General features: G+C 40.0%; 1 pseudogene; it reads left to right on the top strand.

The window, feature by feature from the left end:
- The first annotated feature begins 8,680 nt into the window (after positions 1 to 8,680).
- Positions 8,681 to 9,467, top strand: LOC144249139 (transcription factor JunD-like; annotated as a pseudogene).
- The last annotated feature ends 1,047 nt before the right edge of the window (positions 9,468 to 10,514 follow it).

Below are 10,514 nucleotides of genomic sequence, written 5' to 3'. Positions count from 1 at the left end.
GGAAGAGGGCTCTCCTAGCATGGGCAGGACAAGTTCGATCCCACATAAAAATAAAGGCATTGTGTTGTGTCCATCTACACCTAAAAAATAAATATTTAAAAAAATTGATGACAAAGAGCCCTGATTATAAACACTAAATTATAAACTGGGCTCTAGGTGGGAGAAGCATACTGGCTTGAGGCACAATTGTTTTCAGCACCACACTTGCAGTCCTATACCAATGAACTTGGGTTTTCTAGGACTCAGTGTCTATAGATCATGGGCTCATTTAAGCTGACATTAAATAGAGGACATTAGATGGCACTGTAAATTGATATCAGTCTGATAACAGACCCCAGAGTGGTGCTTCAGATAGCTCAGATCCTGAGCTCCATAGGCTCTGTGTTCTCCCTTTTTATTCCTGTTTCCATTTCTACATGCCCAGTTAAGAGTTGAAAATGCAACTTTATTGAATCTGTTTTTAAATTTTTTTTTAGAGAGAGAGAGGGGGGAGAGAGAGAGAGAGAGAGAGAGAGAGAGAGAGAGAGAGAGAGAGAGAGAGAATTTTAATATTTATTTTTTAGTTCTTGGCAGATGCAACATCTTTGTTTGTATGTGGTGCTGAGGATCGAACCCGGGCCGCACGCATGCCAGGCGAGCGTGCTACCACTTGAGCCAAATCTCCAGCTCCACTTTATTGAATCTTGAAGTCTGAGAATATCAGACTTTGTTCTTTATAAGATTAAGTTTAGAGACCGGCTCTATCAAAACCCAATATTATTGTCAACAACACAGGGCATTTGTTGCCTCAGACCTGTCTAAATGACAAAAGAGGAATTTATGTTCAATTTTCAGATAGAAGAGATCCACCTATATTGCCAAGGGTGAAAGAGTCAACCATGTAAGTGATGGGGAGATGAAAGGACTTGTGGGAGTCAGAGTCCATTCACTATAACTAAATGATGCCGCCATGCAATAGGTACCTTAAGATGTCCTTAAGACGAATGTGAGAGCACACCTGGGATTCTCATGCAAATTGTCTGGGATATAATTGGAGAATCAGAATTTTCAAAAGCTTTCAGATAATTTTAACAATGAGAAGGAGAATGGGGTGCATTATGATCTCGTATTACCAACATGAAAATGCTCCAAACATGTGGTTTACTGCATAGAAAAGGCTGAGTATCCACCAGCCATTGAGAAAAAGCCAATTTGCCTTCATGAAGACTCAAATTTTTTTTCCAAAGGAAAACATGCAGATTCATGGATTAGACCTGTAGTCTCTCTGTTGAAGTACTTGTGTGCAACTCATTTAGAATACAAGATAAAATAAGAAGTAATAGCTGCAATGAAACTTAGTGCACAAAAAACAATACCTCTTGCCATTACAAATAATGAGTATTTAATTTTTGTGTTTTTTTAAATAAAAACTGCAGTTTACATCCTACCACATGACCTAACAACTTTTTAATGGGATCAGCATCACAACTGGGAGTTTTACATTAGGTCCATTACTTTCATTATGTAAAAAAATCCCCAAATAAATCTCTTTAATATCACTCCTTGAAGCCTATAGAATGGTAAATCACAATGAAAATGAAAATAAAATGAGGGCTATTTAGGCTTCATTATGTCATTCTTGACACTGAAAATCTTTGCCAAAGTAGAAATTGGGGAAGGAAAAAGATGAAGGGAGGAGAGTGCAGTAATACACAATGTCATCCTTTCACATCAGAGAGGTGATGAACTGTCCAGGCTGAATGTCCTCAAAATAATTCACCTTCAGACAAGGTGCAGAGTCACCTACAGGGAACCAGAGAAAAGGATTTGGGTTGTGGTTAAGCTCACTGCTCTTCCTTGGCTTATGACACTTTGAATGTCTCCTTTTTCTCTTCACTCCTGACCTGCTTCAGAAGAACTGCTGATGTTTCCCATGGATTCTTCCTTCTGTCTAGCTAAGGAGACCCAACAGTCCATGGTGCCTGGGGAGGCCTCCAGATTGTAGCTTTCTTCTCCCTTCCCCAATATTGATGGAAAGGGCCTGAGGCCTGGGTTTTGGATCCAGGCTTCTTATGGCAGGTCATGTAGCTTTACTTAAAGCTCAACCCCTGTGACATCACTTTTTCCTCCTGAGTGAAATGTGATAGTGGACTTGGATGTTGCCTGTGGTCCCTGCTGGCTCACCATTCTAGAGTTGTCCCCACCCCACCCCCACACACACCCATTGCTATTAGAACCTGGGACACAGAGTTCTAAGAGCATGAAATTCTCCTCTTCCTCCTGCACCAGTCTATTTCTAAACATGCACTAGTGGTAATAAGGGCATCCTTCCCTGGTAGGTGAGAAAAGTCCTCAGTTGGGTCAAGATAAAGAGGATCAGGAGGAAGGTGTTTGGTATCACTGCTGATGGGTGGGGCAGTGCAGGTGCCCAATATCCTGTGCTAAAGTACAAGTTCAGGAGGGTTTCCTGTACTCTGTAGATGTCACATTTCCACCAGCCAGCCTGTGGCCCAGCCCTTTAGCTCATCTTTCCAGAGGTGCTTAGGGGACCCCAGACCATTACTGCCACTGAGCCATACCTCCTGGGTAATTGTCAGCTGGCCTGACCAAAGCTGTCATTTGATTTCTCTTTCCCTCTCTCAGAGGCCAAGTACTGCTGGGACTAAGAAAAAAATATGGCTTATTTGAACAAAAATGCATTGCCAAATGTGATTTTCCAGTTGATGAAAAAGATAAGATAGCAAACCAAATTAAAGGCCAAAGTGAACACTGGAGGGGTTATTTATGAGCAACGAATTTACGGATGTATACAGTATTTTTTTCCTCCAGATGTCCAGGTTTACTGTTATTCCACTCCTTTAGCCAAATACCTAAGAATTCCAAAGCCTAGATCTACATATTCTATTGGCCAATCTTTTCCCCCCAGTTTTTTATATTGATTTTTATAAAAATTAAACGACAGTGGAATGCATTACAATTATTATTACATGTGTACAGCACAATTTTTTATATCTCTGGTTGTATATATAGTATGTTGACACAAATTCGTACTTTCATACATACTTTGGATGATAATGTCCATCACATTCCACAACCCTTGCTAATCCCCTGCCTCCTCCCTTTCTCTCCCACCCCTCTTCCCTATCTAGAATTCATCTATCTCTCCCATGCTCCCTCTCCCTCTATGAGTCAGCCTCCTTATATCAGAGAAAACACTTGGCATTTGTTTTTTGGGGGAATTGGCTAACTTCACTTATCATTATCTTCTCCAACACCATCCATTTACCTGAAAATGCCATTATTTTATTCTCTTTTATTGCTGAGTAAAATTCCATTGTGTATACATGCCACTTTTTTTTAATCCACTCATCCACTGAAGGGCATCTAGGTTGGCTGCACAGTTTAGCTATTGTGAATTGAGTTGCTATAAACATTGATGTTGCTGTGTCCCTGTAGTATGCTGTTTTTAAGTCTTTTGGGTATAAACCAAGTACAGGAATAGCTGGGTCAAATGGTGGTTCCATTCCCAGATTACCAAGGAATCTATGCATTGCTTTCCATATCAGCTGCACCAATTTGCAGTCCCACCAGCAATGTATGAGTGTGCCTTTTCCCCCCACATCTTCACCAACCTTTATTGTTGTTTGCCTTCATAATAGCTGCCAGTCTGAATGGAGTGAGATGATATATTAGAGAAGATTTGATTTGTTTTTCTATAATTACTAGAGATGATGAACATTTTTTTCATACATTTGTTGATGGATTATATGTTATATTCTGAGAAGTGTCTCTTTAGGTCCTTGAACCATTTGTTGATTGGGTTATTTGCTTTTTCTGTGCTTAGATATTTGAGTTCTTTATACACCCTAGAGATTAGGGCTCTATCTGATGTGTGAGGGGTAATAATTTTCTCCCAGGATGTAGGCTCTTTGTTTACCTCACAGATTGTTTCTTTTGCTGAGAAGAAACTTTGTAGGTTGAGTCCATCCCATTTATTGATTCTTGGTTTTAATTCTTGTGCTATAGGAGTCTTATTAAGGAAGTTGTGGCCTAATCCCACAGATGAAGATTAGGGCCTACTTTTTCTTCTATAAGACACAGAGTCTCTGGTTTAATTCCTAGATCCTTGATCCACTTTGAGTTGAGTTTTGTAAAGAGCATGAACTTTTCCTCTTCCTCTTGCACCAGGTGGAAGAGATAATGGTGAGAGATAATGGTTTAATTTCATTTTGTTGCATATGGATTTCCAGTTTTCCCAGCACCGTTAATTCTGGTTCTCTCCAATCTCAATGTGCATAAAACCAAAGACATGAGAAACAAGAAAGAGTCCACAATTATGGATGGACACTCTGCCTCCAGATACACAGACATTATGAGTGATTCAGGTATTTTGCTGAATGTTTAGCCTGAACTCAAGCATAAGGAAATTATCAGACAATTGCAAAATGTAGACCACTGAAAAAGACAGCTGACATATCTTCCTCAGTCAATGTCACCAGGAAAAGTTACCAGAAATAAGATGACCAAAAGAAAAGACATTTAGGGTTAAAAAATATTTTAAAACACACAATATATATGTATAATTATATGTGTGTGTTTATATAAAGCATACACACACATATACATATATATATTAATCTATATAGGGTATATATATATATATTAATCTATATAGGGTATATATATATTAATCTATATAGGGTATATATATATATATATATATATATATATATATATATGTATATGCTTTATATATAAACACATTCACATATATTTTATATATATACATAAATACATATTTATAAAAATATATATACTCTTGTAATGAAAAAGTCTCTTTATCATTTTTTTGGTCACAGTTTTAGTGACTTTGACTTGTTTATAGAAGACAGATTAGTTATTTTGCCCCATGGCCTACATTCTGAAGTTATATGACAACCTTCTTAGGATTAAATTCAGCTTGAACTTTTAGCTGAGAACACTTTGCAGTTAATACTCTGTGCTTCCTACCACATGCAACCTGTAGGCAGAGTGTTCTGTGTCCTGTGTGTCCATAACTTGATGCTAGAACTGGTCATTTGGTAATGGAGGAATCCACTGGGTTAGTCTGGAGGAGATAAGATGTTTCTTTGTCATTGTAAAGCAATTTAGAGACTGGTACTTGGATAATGTACAAATATTCTATTCACCAATGATCTTTCTGTTAAAATTTTACCATCATTTATGATCCCTACCTATAAATTATCATAATTCTGTTTGTAACCAGGAAATTTTGTAATTAAGTTTTTTCTATATTATTGCCTTGGCTGGCTTGTGTTGTTAAAAAAAATACACTTGTCTCTCTGAAGTTCAACTTTCATCCACAGGTAATGTTAACCTGAATAATTACAATGTTTTTGTTTATCAATATGGACTCATGGATTTGTTAGTTTCAATGTTATTATCTTTTAGCACTGTAATTAGTTTTGTGGTTAAGGATATAAACATACTTATTTTTCAATTTATATTCTTACCTTTCCCATATCATTTAGATTGCATTTACCATTTGAAGTGGTTTTTATTTACTAGAGTTTTTTTTCTCCATGTTTGTGTATATGTTATTTGGTGTTTAGAAAGGGTCATATATAGCTCATGTTTCACATTACCTTACGAACATTTTGACATCTTTAGTCTCCTTTCCTTGAAAAATGTCTAATATTTGTTTTATACATTTTACATCATATCATTCAATCTCAGCTGTAAAGGCCAGTATGACATTATTCACTTATTTTATGTCTATCCACAGAACCTGTCCCTTGTTTTGTTATTCCAATCTGATCATGTATATCCCAGTTACATGTATTTCTCCCACCATATCTCCACATTGGTTTTGCTTTAGATAAAAACTGAGTATGCTAATGCTCACCAGATATTAAAAACTGAGTGTCCTTATTCTTCATTTTTCACTGGAATTTATTCTTTCTATATTCTCATGATGGAATCATGATGCTCAGACTTTGGCATAGTTCTCCTTGTCTACAGCCTTGATACATGAATATCTCAGAGAATATTCAGTATTTGTAGAAAGTGATTTTCCTTTAGTATTTAGAAAATACTGTTTGGGGGATGGGCAAGTTTCATGTTTGAATTCTGCGTTTCTACTTTTTTTCTTCTAGGATCTAAAATTTCCTTGAGCTGCAATGAAGCCCTCTATAAAATTCAATATCCCCTCACCATTCTTGCCTACCTCTTTAATGTCCCAAAAATTCACAAGCAGATATGATGTCAGAGAATTTCTAGCTCTTAAATAAATTAAATAAATGGTCTGTAAATGAAAATAAAAAGATTGTATATTGCTTAAAAATAATAATTTTCTAATAATTTTTAAAGCTTTGTCACATGGTAAAAGCCTAAAATGTGACTTTGGGATATCTGGGCTATCTGATTAAAAAAAAAAAGACCTACTCACTTATGTATTATTAAGGTTTTTTAAAAACATTTTTCATATTTACTTTTTAGTTGTATTTGCAAACAATACCTTTATTTTATTTATTTATTTTTTATATGGTGCTGAGGATCAAACCTCACATGTTCTAGGCGAGTGGTCTACTGCTGAGCCATACACCCAGACCTGTGTTTTTAAATTTTTTAAAAGCCTTACACCAATATTTGCTTGTTTGCACACTTAAAATCTAGAAATAGAGGAGGATGAAATGAAAAAACAAAAAAAAAATGGAGGAATTTAAAAATCTGACTTGGAAAAAAAATAGGGCAAGGTTAAAGTTAGTGGACAAAATGTCCAGGGCCAAAGTTTCTGACCTGACCCAAACTGCCAACTCTATTAGGGTTCCACTGGGATTGAAGTGGGCATCATGATTGGCTACTTTAAGATTCAACAGATCCAAAGCAAAGGGACAAGTAACCACATGATGCAGCCTTGATCTTGAATGTGTTAAGGTTTTGATTCCTAGTATGGTGCTTTTGAGAGGTGGTAAAACTTTTAAGAGGCACTGGGATTATGCCCTTGAATGATATTGTGGGACAGCAGTCTTTTCCTGTTTCTCTCATTTCCTTCCCATGAAGTGAACAGTGTTTTACTTTTCCGCTTCTCCTGCCTCGCCACATGCCTAAAAGCAACGTGTCCATATGATTATGCATTGGGACTTTCAAAACCATGAGCCACTATACACCTTATCTCCCTATAAGTTAATTATCTCAGGTGTTTTGTCATGGTGACAGGAAGTTGACTCTGTAAACTGTCTCACACATGTAACTGGAGACTACACAGCAAAGACAAGAGTGAACTCCTTTGCATTTGGGAAACTGAAGTGAGGGGATGTGAAGACAGTGTAGACATTATAACTTCCTTTCTTTAAAAAAACAATATAGTCAAAAATGACTTCAACTTAGCCTAGCCTTCCCACCCCACCCCAGTTAGCAGATCCAGAGACAAAATCTTAAGTGAAAATATTTATTAGGGTGTGTGAGCCAGCAAGTAGGAGTAAGAGATAAGAAGGATGAAGCATAGAAGGATGGAAAACCAATACAAGGATGAGTTAGGAAGTTGGCAACTGCTCCCAGAGAATGGTTTTTGACTTCTTCCTGACTGCAGTATTGTATGAAAGATGTTTCAGGATTGTTCGGAGGAAGAGAGAAAAGAAGTTATTCAGGAGCATATGCTATATTGGTCAAAGGCCCACTTCTAAAACTTACTCCACCATACTTTTGGAACAATGAGGAGGCCTCGTAGGGTTCAGAGAAGCTACAGGAAACATTCTGGAAGCTCTAGAATAGGTGGCAGGCATGGGCACCAGGCAAGGTGCTGGCAAGTTGCACTCACAGGAAGCTGTGAGAGCCATCAGCAGCAGCTGGAGTAAGGGCAGGGGACTCCCAAATGCACTGAAGTGGCATCCAAGAGATGTCTGATGCACACATCAGGTGGTGCATTTGGTTTATGGGTGTTTATTTTATATTGTGCTATTTTGCTGAATTTATTTATTAGTCAAGAAGGTTTTTCAGGTGAATTTTTTTGGATATTCTAAATATAGAAGCATATCATTAGCAAATAGTGATAGTTTGAGTTCCTCTTTTTCTATTCATTTATCTTTAATTCTTTCTTCTAATTGTTTTGGATAGAGTTTCAAGGAGGATGTTGAATAGAAGTGGCAAAAAAAGGGCATCCTTTTACTTTTTTTTTGAATTTTAGAGGAAATGCTTTAAAATTTTCTCCCTTAAGAATAGTGTTTCTGGGGCTGGAGTGGCTCAGTGGTAGAACGCTTTCCTGGCATGTTTGAGGCCTTGGGTTCAATCCTCAGCATCATAAATAAATAAATAAATAAATAAATAAATAAATAAATAAACAAACAAACAAACAAATAAATAAATAAAATAAAAACTCCATTGACAACTACAATATATTTAAAAATAATACTAATACTAATAATAGAGCCGCCACTATCAGAGGGCCAGGTGCAGCGGAGGCGCCCTAGGTGGGCACAGGGCCCAGTGACAGGGAAGTGGGGCACAGCTCCCTGGGAGGCCGCGGTCCACTCCCCCTCACCCCCAACAGCACAGCAGCATGGGAGGTGGAGCATGGAAACACTTGTTCTATGACAATGGGTCACTGAGCGGCCTAGAGGTGGCGCCAGTGGCAGCAGCAGCAACTTAGTGTCCCCAGACCGCTTGTTCCCCTGGCTGCCGGACTGTGGCAGTTGGCACCAAGATGAAAAAATGTGCGCTGAGGCTGAGCCAGAGCAAGCAGGGTAGTGGAGGCACCAATGGCCCCCCTGCACACAGATGGGCCCCCAGCCAGGCGCCCCTCTCCCCATGGCCTGCTTTCCTCGCCCGACTGGGAGCTGCTCAAGCTCCCCTCTCCTGAGCTGGAGCGCCTCATCATACAGTTCAACAGGCTGGTCACCACCACCCCGATGAGCACGCAGTTCCTCTACCCTAATGTGGCAGCCAGTGAGGAGCAGGAGTTCATCAAGGACTTTGTCAAGGCCCTGGAGGATCTGCACAAGCAGAACCAGCTAGGCGTGGGTACAGCGGCTGCTGGCCACAGAAGGACCCCCCTGGCATGGAATCTGCGCAGCACCTTCCGTGGCTGCGACTGAGGCAGCGGTCTATGGGAACCTGAGCAGCTACTCCGGTGGCGCTGGGGATGCTGGGGGCATTGCGATGGTCGCCTTAGCCACCGAGCCTGTTCTGACTCAAGGAAGAGCCACAGACAGTGTCCGACTTGCCAAACTTTGGGGAGAGCCAGGGCTGTCGCCCATCCACAAGGACACGCAGGACTGCATCAAGGTGGAGCGCAAGCGGCTGCTCAACTGCATCACAGCCTCCAAGTGCCGCAACTGCAAGCTGGAGCGCATCTTGCGGGCCTGGAGGAGAAAGTGAAGACGTCCAAGAGCCAGAACACGGAGCTGGCGCTGGCAGCTCAAGCAGAAAGTCTCAGCCACGTCAACAAGGGCTGCCAACTGCTGCCCCAGCACCAGACACCTGAATATTGAGCCCGAGCACCAGGCGCATGCGCAGATCCCCCCTTGAGGGGCGGGCTTATGGGGCGGGGATGGGCGCCCCGGACTTGGAGAGCGTGCAGCCCTGGCGACCCCCCTGGGATGGTGCCCAGGTCTTGGAGAGGGCACTGTCCCCAGGGATATCCCCGTGGGTGCCAACAACTCAGAGAGGCCCCCCTGGGCTTAGACAAGCTGGACCCCTGCTCATGGGGTGGGGAAGCGCATGACCCCCTCACCCTATCGCGCTGCCTCTGTTCCCAGTGAAGCTGTCCTGTGTTGCACAAACCCAAGCGCCCAGCTGCCCCTTCGTACATGTACATCTACACATTGCTGTTGAAGGGGGCTCTGTGGGGAGGAGCAGCCTCCAGCCTGATTTTTCTTTTTTCTTTCTTTCTTTCTTTTTTTTTTTTTTTTTTTTTTTTTTTTTTGCCTTTGGAAAAGAGAAGAACAGAAAGTTTGATTCTGCCCTATTTATGTTTCTACTCTGGAACAAACAGTTGTGTATGCGTGTGTTTTTCCTTGTGTTGTTTTTTTTTTTTTTTAAAGAAATGGGAAGAAGAAAAAAAATACTATGCCTTTTCCTCTCTCTCTGGCTATCCCCTTCAGTCCTTCCAATGCCCCCCCCCCCCGCCCTTTTTGTTCTTTTGTTTTTGTTTTGCTAGAAGTCCACATGCCTCTTGGTAATCCTTTGTTCACTCTCTCCCAGTTTTCTGTTTTATGTAAAGTCTCCTATGCAAAAAAAAAAAAAAAAAAAAGAATAAGTTTACCTTGTGTTTACCATAGACAGCTTTTATATTTGATAGTGTTAAGATATATTTCTACTATACATAGTTTTCTAGTGTTTTGACCATGTATTTAGTCAAATGCTTTTTCTGCAGTTATTGAGATAATTTTCTGATTCTTGTCTTTACATCTATTTACTTAAAAAATAATATGTTTATTGATTTCCATGTGTTGAGCCAACCATTTATCCCTGGGACAAACCCCACTGATCATGTTAATATGATTTTGTATGCTGCTTGCCATAATTTTATTGAGAAT

Source organism: Urocitellus parryii, chromosome 11, assembly GCF_045843805.1.
Source record: "Urocitellus parryii isolate mUroPar1 chromosome 11, mUroPar1.hap1, whole genome shotgun sequence".
Lineage (NCBI taxonomy): Eukaryota > Metazoa > Chordata > Mammalia > Rodentia > Sciuridae > Urocitellus > Urocitellus parryii.
Note: the sequence above shows the minus strand (reverse complement) of the source record. Positions and strands in the feature narration are given on the sequence as shown.